We start from the raw sequence: 13,488 nt of genomic DNA on the forward strand, positions 1-13,488 counted from the left end.
ATATTAGTGCCAATTGTTGCGTCAGATGTAGCGAGCAAATATTAAGGAAAGACTTGTAGTACGTAGTGAGCAATTGTAGGACTTCAATCACAAGAAACTAAAATACTATGAGTGGTATTGGCATGTATGGATAGGTGTATAGATACAGCCAACCCCAACTATACAATGGGGATTTTGTGCTTTTAAATTCCACTTCCAATAAAGAATAATATATATTTACAATATTATTATTATTATTATTAATAAACAGGATTTATATAGCGCCAACATATTACGCAGCGCTGTACATTAAATAGGGATTGCAAATGACAGACTAATAAGGACAGTGATACAGGAGGAGAGGACCCTGCCCCGAAGAGCTTACAATCTAGTAATATAATCAATGTGATTGTTTCTAGAAATTGCTTTGTTTAATTTTTCATAGTTTTCTTTGGCTTTCAAATCTGTTTCTGGGGTCTTCAGCTCCACTTTTATGTCTTTTCCTTGTTCTAGTTTTAATTAAATCAGAGTTTATTGAGTTAGTTAAGAAGAAGACGAAGAAATAAAGTGTTTGTGGACTCCTATTGTCTTTTCTGACAAAATAATGCAAACAAAATGCTTAATTTCAGGAACTGAACAGGTCATGTGGTGGTAATAATGCCTTACAGTTCTGGCAGCACCTGCATTGTTCTCTACATCTAGGCCACAATGTTTCTTTACTGAAGGTGTTTAAAGTACCTGAGACTTGGCATGGGGAATGTGGGTGATGCAGGTGTGTGCGGATAGTCTTTGCCTATTTAAAAGACTGCCTAAAGACATTAAAAGAGAGAAAGAAACAGAGAGAGAAAAAGAGAGATAGTCGTGACAATCCGCCAACTATGAAGGTTCAAATACTTTGCTTCCTCTGGTTTCTAGCATGTACTAGCGGTAAGAAAATGCAAAACTTTCTTTCTTTCCTTTCCATTTCTCTTCTTTTTTTCTTTCCTTTGCTTTTCTTTTCTTTCCCTTTCTTTCCTTTTTCTTTTCATTCCTTCTTATCTTTTTCATTTCATTTCTTTCTCACTTTATTTCTCTTTTCTTTCTAGCTCATGGCTAATACTTTCTCATCTCTCCATAGAAGCCATAAAATGCAAGCACTGCCTGGAGCGCAACTTAGATCACTGCACGACCGAAGAAATCATAGAATGCAGCGACAACACAGGATGTGCTGCAGTGTCTGGCTTTTTTCAGGAAGGTAAATCAGTTTTTTTTTTTTTTTGTGTTTTTGATATGCTGTGTTGGTTGTTTTGTAATGAAAATCATAAGAATGATGTTTTGCTGGATGAGTTAAATACCAGAGATCATATTTACTATTGCTATATGCATCTTTGGGTTTGATGATGGCAGTATCTCAAAAATAACTGAAGCTGGTTAAAGCAGAATTACAAATCTGTTATGATACCGCATACTGGAACCTTTTGGGAAACTAATATTGCTCATACAATTGGTACCTGTACGGTGAATAGTCACAGACACTATGGTGGCTCAGTGGTCCCCTGCAATGGTTCCTTCTGTGGACCCTTCATAACAAAATAGTGATGTTAAAGTTGCCAGGAGGAACCACAAATTTCTGTGGAGGACCATAGCACCCATGTCATTCAACCCGGGAGACTGGGGACATTGTGTGCCTCTCCCCTAGGGAGAGCTTCTCCACAGCACATTGGGTTTACAATGTAAAGATTTAGAGAGTGATGATATCAGCACCACTTTCTGCATTAGACCTGCTCTCTAGCCTACCCTTCAGTCTTACACAATTGTGCAGGCTTCTCTTCTAGACTTAAAAATCGTATCCTCTGATTTCTCTGCACACTGTGAGCTTTCACATTGCATGTTGGAAGATGCAACAAATCAGCTATATTCCTCCTCGTTTTCTGACTCAAGAACATTCACCATCAAATCTTATATACCCCAGCCTGATTGTCCTTGGCCTCCCCCTATCATTCATTGGATTTCAGTTCATCATGGAGGCTTATCATTACAAATGAGCATTTCCTTAGTTTCCCATTTTCAGGAAGACATCCATAATGGCCTGTTGGCCACTTTTTCCAGCCATGTTCTGCTTACATAAAGAATGGAGAATGCTCTTGAAATGTATGGGATGTGTGTACAAGTAATAAATAATTGTCAATTAGCGGAGAAGGGGTCACTCTGTTCATACTGTATATCCAATGCATTTAGCTAAGACTTTTTCCATCATCCTTGGTTAACACCAACTTTATTTGCTTCTTTTTATGCCAGGGTTAAAAAAGACAAAGTTTTTTTACAAAGGCTGCTGGATTCCAATACCGTGCGAAAGTTGGCTGTGCATTTCTATAAACGGTACTTATATGCAGTCCTATACCACATGTTGCGACAGGGAGAAATGCGATCTGCAGTATTACAGTAAGTAATGTGAACTAGGACAGCCGAAACGTCTGGTTTATATAGATTGACAGCTCCCTATCTCTCTACTTAAAATTACCCTAAACCCCTCAGTACATTCATCATTCATGTCATACTGATGATGTCATTGGGTCTAAAGTCTATAAAGTTTGTCATATAAACCTAAAATTTAATGTAAAAAAAAATTGTCATGTTGATTTGGGTGCTGGACTTGATATGGACCTGGACTTGCTCAAGGCAGCTCAGCCATGGTTCTGTGCAACCCCAGGATTCCTATGGAGGTTATTAAGGTTTCATTAGACTGTGGCTGATGAAACCTCCATAGTTCTGGAGTCAGCACCACTTGGTAGACCTAGCTGTCATTTGTTGGTGTCTACAAGGGTGCTATTCTAGCCACCTGGAAACAGGGGTTATTCTTTCCACTGGACACCAATTTAGGAGTTTCTCCCCATGAACCCCAAAAAATTTGTTTTAGTAGGGGTTCCCCAAGACTTGAATTTATTTCAAGGTATAACATTTTAAAAATAGCCCATACCCCTTGGACTATGTGCATTAATGCACCTGAAAGTAATGATTTACCCAACCACATGGCTTCAACAATATGCCAGCCCAATCATTGGCCAAGAACCCATCCACATATTGGCATTCCATTCTGTCTGCCAGACAGTAATTCTGCTGCCTGGAGTTCTATGCAAATTTTTTTGGGGAGCCTTCCTCCATCACTAACAAATCCAACATTCACAAATGGCAATTCAAAGCATCAACACCATATGGTGACCAAAGTGACACGTACCCTCCTACCCTACTCATTGCAGATAGATAGTCTAGTCATGTTGGGCAGCACGGTGGCTCAGTGGATAGCACTAGGTTCCAGGTTCAAATCTCATCCAGGGCACTATCTGCGTGGGTGTTACAGGTTCCCTCTAGTTTGCGTGGGTTTCCTCTGGGTACTCTGGTTTCATCTCACATTACAAAAACATGCAGTTAGCTTAACTGGCTTCCCACAAAAATTGTGTTCATGGCATATGACTATAGTAGGGACATTAGATTGTAAGCCCCTTTGGGGGACAGTCAGTGATATGACAATGGACGTTGCAAAGCACTGTGCAATATGTTGGCACTATATAAATACTGTAAAATAATATTAATATTAAAGTATTGACCTGGCACTAGGAAAAAGTTTCTTATGTGGGGTGCAGTTGCAGTTTATTGGCCCCTAATAGTATAAATTTAAAAAGTTCTCAGCCCAAGGTATATGGCTTTATCCCAGTGGTGCCTCTTGGGACCAATGTCCTAAACTGATCTTATAGATTTGGATATCTCCCAGAGAAGATATTTGCACACAGTAGTTTGTGGCTCTTTCCCTCCCAGAAAACCCCAAGAGAGACATTGTTATGGTTTAACTTGCCATCCAGAATGCAAACCTTACCAAATGTAACTATGGTTGAACACGACCTTTAAATAATGAAACATTTTTTTCCTTGTTCCTTCAGTACCCAGCGATGAGGATGAACCGTATAACGGCATAAAATGCAAGTCTTGCTACAAAGAAGGCACCACGGATGAGTGCAAATCAGAGGAGACGCAGAAGTGTAGAGGCGATGAACTGGCTTGCGTGGATTACAGAGGATTCCTTAATAAACTAGGTAGAGAAATGCGTAGTGAGTGGGGATCATTGGGGATTAGCAAAAGGATTCTAGAAAAGAAAGATTATTGATTTTGGTGGTGTCTTTGACTTTTTATCACTCATTGAGCTATAAAGGGCCATTTTACACCCACAGTAAATCGCAACGTTCAGCCACAGGCTCATACACTTTCATTGGCCTTCTTGGTTGGAACTAGTTTGTACACATGGCCCCAGATGACTCCAGCAGGATTCCAAAAAATACCAAGTCGATTTTGACTGCCTTAGAATAACTTCATTGTGGCTGCAACCAAAGCCCTGTGCAAAGTGCTACCTTTGGTGCAGTTTGCCTTTGCGTCCTAGAGTGACCAAGTGGGCAGTTTCCAGCCACAGATATGAAAGAGCCCCAAAGCAAACTTTGATTAGAAAAGATAAAATGCTCAGCAAGCAGAGAAGGGGACTCAGGAAATGCTTTCTCCTGCCTGCAGCAGACCAATGACATTATCTGAGCCTAGGCAAAGTCACTTGATTGGACTGCAAGGGCAGCTACCAAAAATTGGAGCATTTCTCAAACACGTATTATTGCATTTATTGTGATATTTCAGGATATTTTATGCATACTTTTATGAATTACTGCAAGGCTAGTTTTAAACATGGCTGTTTTTATTGATTACTGTATGCTTGTATGGAAACATTATTTATTTATTTATTTTTTTATTCCATAGATGAAGTCGAAACTGATGTTTCCTTTAAAGGTTGTGCCAATACCTTGGCATACAAACACTTTGAGCTCTTCTATAGCTTTAAAGAACTTAGGCGTAAAAAATTTACATCTACTTTTTTTGGTTAATTAATAAAAAGTACACAAGCCAGTTCTGACAATAAAACTGGACTCTCAATCCCATGTATGGTATTTTTATTCTGGCATTTAATTACTAATGAAAATTGACTTTTGGGGAGAAAAGGTCATAAAAGACTGTGGGAGGCTTAGAAATATATTTCCTTTTTTTGGCATTTTTGCACATCATCTGTAGAAACAATGAGTCTGATTTATTAAAGCTCTCAAAAACTAGAGAAGATAGACTATCACGGGAGATCTGTTGGATCACCCAGGTTCTCCCATGAAAGTCTATATTATTCAGTCTTGGAGAGATTTATTAAATCAGGCTCAATATATGTTTTTTATAAGGTTCAAAGGCTTAAATGTAATGATTTGATTGACTATACAAAGATTCCTAGCACACCCTACAGTTAGCAAAAAGATCATGTAATTAGGCTCCAAACAAAAGTTTTTGTTGCATACATGTAAAATTGTGCTGCCACTGCATCAGGTGCCTATGGGTTCCCAGCTATGAGATATACATTGCTCAGCCAACAAAATAAAACCACTTTCCTAATATTGTATAGGTCTTCCCATGTGACCAGTCAAGGTGTGGAGACCATGTGATGCACCATTGCCAACTTTTCCCTGGTAAATCCTGTACCAGCCATCCAGATGATCTAAAGGAGGACATGGTTCCCAAATTGCTTACTTGTGATGTTTACATGACCACTGTATGTGGTTTTTGGGGTGCAAAAGGGTAATTCTTGGCTCGCTGAGTGGTCTGCAGAATCACCTTACATATAACCCTTTCTTTTAATCAGCATTCTTTTTAGCAGCTTTTGTTATGATAGCTCTTCTGTAAGCTCAGACTAGCCTGACTTTCCCCCATGGGTACCCATGACCCCAATACAGATTGTCCTTCCTTGGACCACTTTTGGAAGGTACCAACCATGGCATACCAGGAACACCTAACAAGACCTACCATGTTGGTGTTGATCCCACCAACCTTCCAGTTATTACAATTTAGCTCTTGTCAAAGTTGCCCAAATCCACATTCACTTCACATTCACAAAGAGGTGTTTAAAGGGGAATATGATCACCCTATTTAAATATATAAATGGTCAATATAGAGAGCTTGCATCACAATTATGCATTACAATGGACAAGGGGGCACTCTTTGCGCATGGAAGAAAAGAAGTTTAATCTCTGGATAAGGAAGGGATTCTTCACTGTAAGGTCTGTGAAAATGTGGAATCGGCTCCCTCAGGAAGTAGTTTCAGCAACTAATATAGATTGGTTTAAGAAAAAGCTGGATGATTTCTAGAAGCACAGAATATAACTGGGGATTAAGGCTTTAAAGTAAACATAACAGAGACTGTTGATCCAGAGAACATCGAATTGACTCACAGGATCGAGACTGAGTTTTTCCCCTGTTGGAACAAATTGAACCAGATTTATAAGGAGTTTTTCTTTTGCCTTCCTTTTCTTTGTGTTCTCCCCAGCCTCATTTAGCTGGGTGCACCACCTGGCACTTTTTGGTGACCACCCGGCTATTTTTAGGTGCTTACTGAAGAGTTAGGTGACAATACAGGGGCCACCACGCGCCTACAATTTCTTACCACCCAGCTTGAAAAAATTTCTGGGTTCAACACTGCCTTCCTCTGGATCAACTGTGCTTAAATGGTTCAATGTGGAATATTCTGGTTTTTAGTATTTTTATTTGCCTTGTGGTTGAACTTGATGGCCTTTTTTTTTTTCAATCTGTAACTACGTAAAATCAACTTAATGTACCGAATGTTCCCCTTCTGCCTCATAATCCTCTCTTCTTTCTCAGTGCACCTAACGTTCATTAAAAAAAATAATTTTTGAAAATATGGGGTTGTGCTGAGCAGGATAAAAGGTGTAAGCCAATATCCCGACAACATGGTTTACACCAATGGAAAACCCAGTTAGGAAATGCCAATTAGCCATTGTTGGATGAATGAAATCACAGAACTTAAATATAACAAATAACTAAAGTCAAAGGAGAAAAAAAGTATTTAATATTATTAACACGTATCTTTCCTGGTATACAGCCTTTAAAATGAGAATTGGAAGGAGAAATGGAGAGAGATTCTAGCAGAGGCCGGCACATCCATCAGAGCAGGTGACATCTGCTCTGATTGTTACGTCTCCGAATGCTGCCTCCTCATGGGAATATTTGCACAATTCTTTGGTTCTGGATGGATTTTGTAGCCCTGGAACCTGCTGCAGGGACAAGCCCAATGATTAGACCATGGCTAACTGAACTTTTTAAAGGAGATACAATCAGCCAAAAACCAAACCATAGATGAGTTTGGGAGAGCAATCTTGCCAATGGCCCATTCCCTCTAGTCCTAGGTTTTCCAAACCCATGAACATCTCTATGACTGCTGTTCCAATGGGTCAATGCACACACAAAACATCTTGGGAATTTGACATAGGGTCCATCACAGATCCCTGTACTTTGGAGAAAAATAATGACATCATGGCCACCACGGCATTTCAAAAAAAGGAAAATTGGCCTCTGGTAAGCTTCCTGTACACACGGTGCCTTTAGTTAAGCTCACCTCATCAGGGCCATGCTGGGGTTGTACAAGAGATTGGCCCTATCTATGTATACTTTTCAGGGATTTGAGCCTCTTTCCTCCCTCCAAAATAAAAAAGTTGGCCTTGGCTTCCGTAGAGGTGTAGTTACAAAAAAAATGATTGCGGGAATCAACATAGGATTAATAAAGCAAAAATGAAATAATAAATGAATCACCCTTTGTAGTTGTAATGTGTGAGATACACATGACTTCTTCCGGTGCATTGTATGTACTCGGATTCCTCACACAAAGCTGGCGTGGTGCTCATACAGCCTTTGCAGCTGATGCCATTCTTCTTGTAACTTATCAGTGGCACTTATAGTGAATAAGAGAAAAACAAAAACACCTTAAAACAGATCGTACATATATGTTGGTGCTCATAATCCTGCAACAATGCACAGTTCCAAGCACCTAGATTTCCTAGGAAGCAATGGAGAGGCACAGTTTCTTGCACCCAGGTATCATCATTTAGGTGGCAAAGCCAAGTTGGCCCCCCTATGAGCTGTGAACCACCTCTGCAGCATAAATTGCAGGCTCTGCCCCTTCTCATGCCCCCGCCAGCACCCTATGTTCTCTGGTATGTCTATGACAACTTTAAATATTCACAGACCGGCTTTTTGGCGTACATCTGTCCGAGAAACAACAAGTGCTGCTGGTCTGAATTTGGGCTCTGGGAATACTGAGGCTTCCAGATTGATTGCATATATTGGGGTCCCCTCATTCTCTAATAAGCGATGTAAATAAGGGTATCCCATCTGAAAAAAGGGCAAATTGTATGTTGAAAGAAGTAATAAGAAGCACAGTCTGTGCCCTGCCAGCATGTTGCAGGGAGTGACCAATATTCTTATGTGTGTAAGCAGGGGTTTCTCTGTAGAGATCCAACGCAATCCCTGCTGAGTTATAATTTATAGTTTTACAACCAGCTAAGCTCGTGCTCCCTTCTGATTGGAGAGCTTTATTTCTGTATACAGTAACCTCCAAATTGATTGGACAGTTGGACCTTTAGCAGTTCAGCTCAGGTAGAACTCTGCTATAAATCTCATCATTTCAACATGCTTTTAGGGCTTAGAAGCTGGTGTAAGTCATGTTCTGATTCAGGGTTGGAGCCATGGGCTGTCGATGACAGTGGGGGGCCATGATGCGTCATCTTTGAGGCTCAGGACATTCACATGAAGTTATATAGAAACATGGCTGGACTATACATATATAAACCAAGACAAATACTCAACATACCCATTGAAGTGAGTGAAAAAATTGACAAACAGACTTGACATGGCTTGGGCCACTTGATTTACTGAAATCCATACATTTTATGGAGGACAGAGAATGAACCAAACAAGAGAAATATAATCAAATACAATAATTTTATAGGGTTATTGCCCAGATAATTACACAACAATTTATCATCAACAATTAATCATGTGGATGTGACAGCGAAACATAAATTTGCTTTTAAATGGTTGCATTTGACAGAGAATTGTGGTTTTCTCAACATTATCTGCACATATTAGGTCAATAAATCATAAATATATATTGACGTATAGGTCAATCCTAATATAAACCAAAATATCTGCTTTTGCCTGAAAAAGCAGGATAACTAAGCTGATTTGAGTATAAATGAGATGCCAACAGTACTATAAACAAATAAATCCATGGTGTTTTGTTCAGATTTATTTAAATGTTATATTTTTGAGTTGACAGGTCACTTGCTCCTAAACAATCATTTGTGTATTATTGTTGGTCACCAGCAGATGGCACTGTGTCTTTATGTAAAATATGTATCAGATGGTAAGAGTTTCTTATAACTGTTACATGATAACACAGCGCCATCTAGTGGTATGACAAGTATAAATTGAAATTTTTTTTTCTGATGCAAATCTCTAATTTGTGTGCTTGGGATGTATGTGTCTACAGTGAGTTAAATTTTCACTTACAAAGAGTATGAAAGCCAAATTATTTTTATTAGAGTAGGGAAAAAAAGATCCCTGTAGTTTTTTCTTCTCACTGTCAACAAAAGCAAGTTAGAGGAAATCAATCTGAAGCAAGTGGAAATCCCCTGTTAAACAGAACAGGTATCCCCACTGAAAATTACCCTCTTGCCTTGTGTTCTGGTGATAACGCTTAGCACTTCCTTCACCAAGGACAGCAGGACAAATAGAGACGGTTATTCTTACCTTCACACAGATATGCAAACCTGACCAGTACTGTAACGCTTTCCCTTTCCAAAAAAAACCCAAAACCTAAAAAAAAACTAAACTTAAAAAAGAAAATTTAAAGTGGACCTAAACTCAATATTTTCACTTTACATAAAATAATAGTGCAGCACCTCCCCTTTCTGCCTTGATCACAAAGCCTCTCGGGATACCTACGTAACGCATCCGGGAGGCTCCTGGCTGCTCCTCATCTTGGGCATGTGCAAAAGGAGCCCTTTCTTTAATGCATATGCAATGAGATCAGCAAACTTTTTTCTCATCTACATCACCCAATCTCATGCCTGCCCAGTGCGAGATTGGTGACATAGGAAAAAGGAACCAGAAGCTCCTAAAAAGCATAAAAAAGCAAAGCAAAGCAAGGCAAAAAAATAAATAAATAAATAAATAAAACATTTATTTTGAAATCTACTATTAATATTATTTTTATCATTTTTAATAATAATAATAATAATAATAATAATAGGAAAAGTTTCTATTTTTTATTTTATATAAAAGTAACACAAATACATAAAAGTAAAGAATTGACCTACTAGGGCCTGAAAGTGATAAAAATACAGCAGCAAAAAACAGACAATTGCTGACCATGAAGATGAATGTATGGATTGAAGATGAGATGTATAATAGATTTGCTGATATAATGCAGGGAAGGAAGGGGGAACCCTGGCAAGCGGAGGAAGACAAAAAGAAAAATATCTGTAAACAGGAACTGAAAGGTTCCATGCAAAAATGCAAAAGGTTCATGCAAAAATGAACATGCTGGATGGCGGTCAGGAGCCGGTTCCCATTCTCTTTCTTCCATGCATTATTCTTGGTATTTGAGGGCCGTCTTGCCATAACATGTACATGACTCACACGTGTGTGCTTGTGTATGCCCAGTGGTGGTAAACTTGCTTGGGATAGGGGCCTTTAAATTCGGAACCTGACATCATTAAAGGCCTTGCAAACTTGCCGTATGGAATGCTACAATTTATCGCCAATATAATGCCAAAGGTGAAGATTGACGCAGGTATGTCCCCAGTCTGCTGCAGGCAGGAAGAAGTATTTTCTCAGTCCCTTCATCTAGTGATCACACACTGCCGTGTTTTCTTTTGCTTTACGGCACCAATTCTATGAAATGCCGTCACCTTGTATTCTTCTTTAAAAGCCTGTCTTTGTATTCAAACTTTAAACATTCCTGCCTGAATAATGCACAATATAATCACAGGATCAGCAGATGCAAATCATGATGGAAGCTCCACTATTACAGGTCGCACATCATAGATGTCTTAAAAAACTAAAGGATAGCAGTATAAATGATAACAACATGGATTTTTTCATAAACGCTTTCATCCATGATTCACACAGCTTTCACCTAATATTTTCACATTTTTACTGGAGTGAATCCTTGGTGAAAGTTGTGTGAATCTGGGGGGAACATTTTTTATAATAATTTGTTTGGGGACATATAAGGCTTTTATTTGGGATTGTTTAAAGTGGAACTATATCTGAAAAACAAACAATTGCAAGCAATTACCAGTGTATCGTGTATAAGTGACCAGATTTACTTTAAAAACATTTTTTTAAATATCGAAAGAAAATACACAAAATGATATAACAAGTAATTTAGCGTAACAAAACATTTATGTTTTCCTGAAAGCTTTTTTATTGAAGATGAATTGTTTGCACAAAGTATATTATTAGGTACAGCGTGGGGATCCGACACAACCCTAACCAAACTGTTTAATCATTTATTGCAATATCTGGCTCTCCTATATGGTCTATAAGGTCATGGCTGAGTACTTTGCATCATTTTTCTCATTCTATATTGTACAATGTAATATTCGAACCAATGCAGATATGTAAATGTATTTTTCTCACCCTATTTCCCCCATTAGCTCCTTTGGATCCTTAAAGGTGTAATGCGTATAAAGTGTCCAGATTGAGTACATTTTGTTAATATGAAATAAAAACAGACAAATCAATATATCAAATCTTTTAATTTGGATAACAAAAGATTTATTATTTCTTGAAAGCGTTATATGAAAAGTAAACTTTTGCACAAATTATTAGGTACAGCAATGGGGTCCAACACAACCCCACACAAACCATTTAAATATTTCATTCAATGTCTGGCTCACCTATATGGCCTATAGGGTCATGGCTGAGTACTTTGCATCATTTTATTCATTCTAAATTGTACAATGTTCTTACATGAACATGCAGATATGACAATTTATTTTCAATACGATATTCATGCAGTGTGAATATTAAGAGTTACTTTGTCACTAGAACAAAAACTTGAAAATAACTTCTCCCTGTAAAGAAAGAAATTAATACTCACTTGTATAATGGATGAAAGAATAAAAGATGTTTGACCTACCTCCCATGCCACTAGCTTTTGTTGATTATTCCTCACTTGTTCCACATCCCCCGGGCAACCAAAGCTTCATTCTCTTGAAGAACTACAAGGCTAGGTAATTAATATAAATTTTTCCCCCCACCCCTGCCATTCTTTGCTGTCCTGAAGATTTACAGTGGCAATCAGAATACATATATGTCCTACCACCAATGCCATCAATCTATTCGTTCTTGAATAACTACTGTGGCTGCAGGATTATTACTCACTTGTTCTATCACCCATGCTACCAATCGTAGCTCTTTGAACAACACAAAGTCTCTGAGATCAATACTTGCTTGTTCCACCACTCATGCCACCAATGTTTGATGTCTTGTAGAGCTATGGTGGCTTCAGGATTAATGGGCATGTGTCCCAAAACCCATGCCACCAATCTTTATTCTCCTGAAGAGACACAATGGCTGGAGGACTAACATTTACTTGTCCCACCACCTAAGCCCACCAACTTTGCTGTCTTAAAGGTTTACAATGGGCAAGGTAATAATACTTATTTGCCACACCACTCATGCCACCAATCCTTATTCTCTTGAAGAGCTGTAAATTCTGCAGGAGTAATACTCACTTGTCCTACCACCAATGCCACCAATCTTTCCCCACTTGAACAGCTACAATGGCCATGGGATTATTACTCATTTGTCCCACCAACCTTCCCTCTCTTGTAAAGGAACAATGGCTGGAGGATTAATACTTACCTATCCTACCACCCATACCACCAATCTTCACTCTCTTGATGGACAACAGTGGCTGCAGGATCTTCAGCATCTGGCACACCATGGGATATATGGGATTCCTCTTGTTCTTTATTGAGGGACATTGGCTTTGTCCAGTGATCCCTTATTACCTTTTGTGTCCTCTAAGGAGCTGAAAGTTGAAGTGGGTGGATGACCCAGAAGTGACAAAGGCTGAAGATTCTTTGGCTCAAATGCCCTTTTGAAAAGGGAAAGCTTGGGGGTGCAGATTGCAGAACAGGTTTCCATTAACATTTTTTGTACAACAAACTGTAATTTTCAAGTTTTGACTCTAGTGGGTGGATTCCTTAAAGGTTAATTATCAAACAAGGGCCACTTAGAAAGGTCTACTGAACACTTCCAGGCATGTTGACGTGCCTAGGCATCCCTGTGCCTACATCATGAATGCATAGTGCAATCTAAGGCACTGCTGCCCTAAGTCTCGGGAGATTTGGAGTAAAATTTGGTCATACCACTACTTTGCAGCTCACTGTTCTCTTTCTTGGAGGCTCTGACATAAGGAAGCAAAGCCCTATCTGTACTATACCCTGTTTCCCCGATTATAAGGCACTGTCTTATATTTTTTGAAATGCCAAAATATGCCCTAGGTCTTATTTTCAGGGGATGTCTTATTTTTCCATGAAGAAGACTACAGTACACATTTATTGTTGAAAGTCATTCATGATCACTCATGTTCCA

At 38.9% G+C, this 13,488-nt stretch overlaps 1 long non-coding RNA gene across 1 annotated transcript; it reads left to right on the forward strand.

Moving 5' to 3' along the window:
• The first annotated feature begins 2,279 nt into the window (after positions 1-2,279).
• Positions 2,280-5,100, forward strand: LOC140341318 (uncharacterized). The gene is made up of 3 exons (XR_011922843.1): positions 2,280-2,400; positions 3,894-4,046; positions 4,750-5,100. It is a non-coding gene; the product is annotated as an uncharacterized lncRNA (long non-coding RNA).
• The last annotated feature ends 8,388 nt before the right edge of the window (positions 5,101-13,488 follow it).

The sequence above is a fragment of the Pyxicephalus adspersus genome, chromosome 11, assembly GCF_032062135.1.
Source record: "Pyxicephalus adspersus chromosome 11, UCB_Pads_2.0, whole genome shotgun sequence".
Classification (NCBI taxonomy): Eukaryota; Metazoa; Chordata; class Amphibia; order Anura; family Pyxicephalidae; genus Pyxicephalus; species Pyxicephalus adspersus.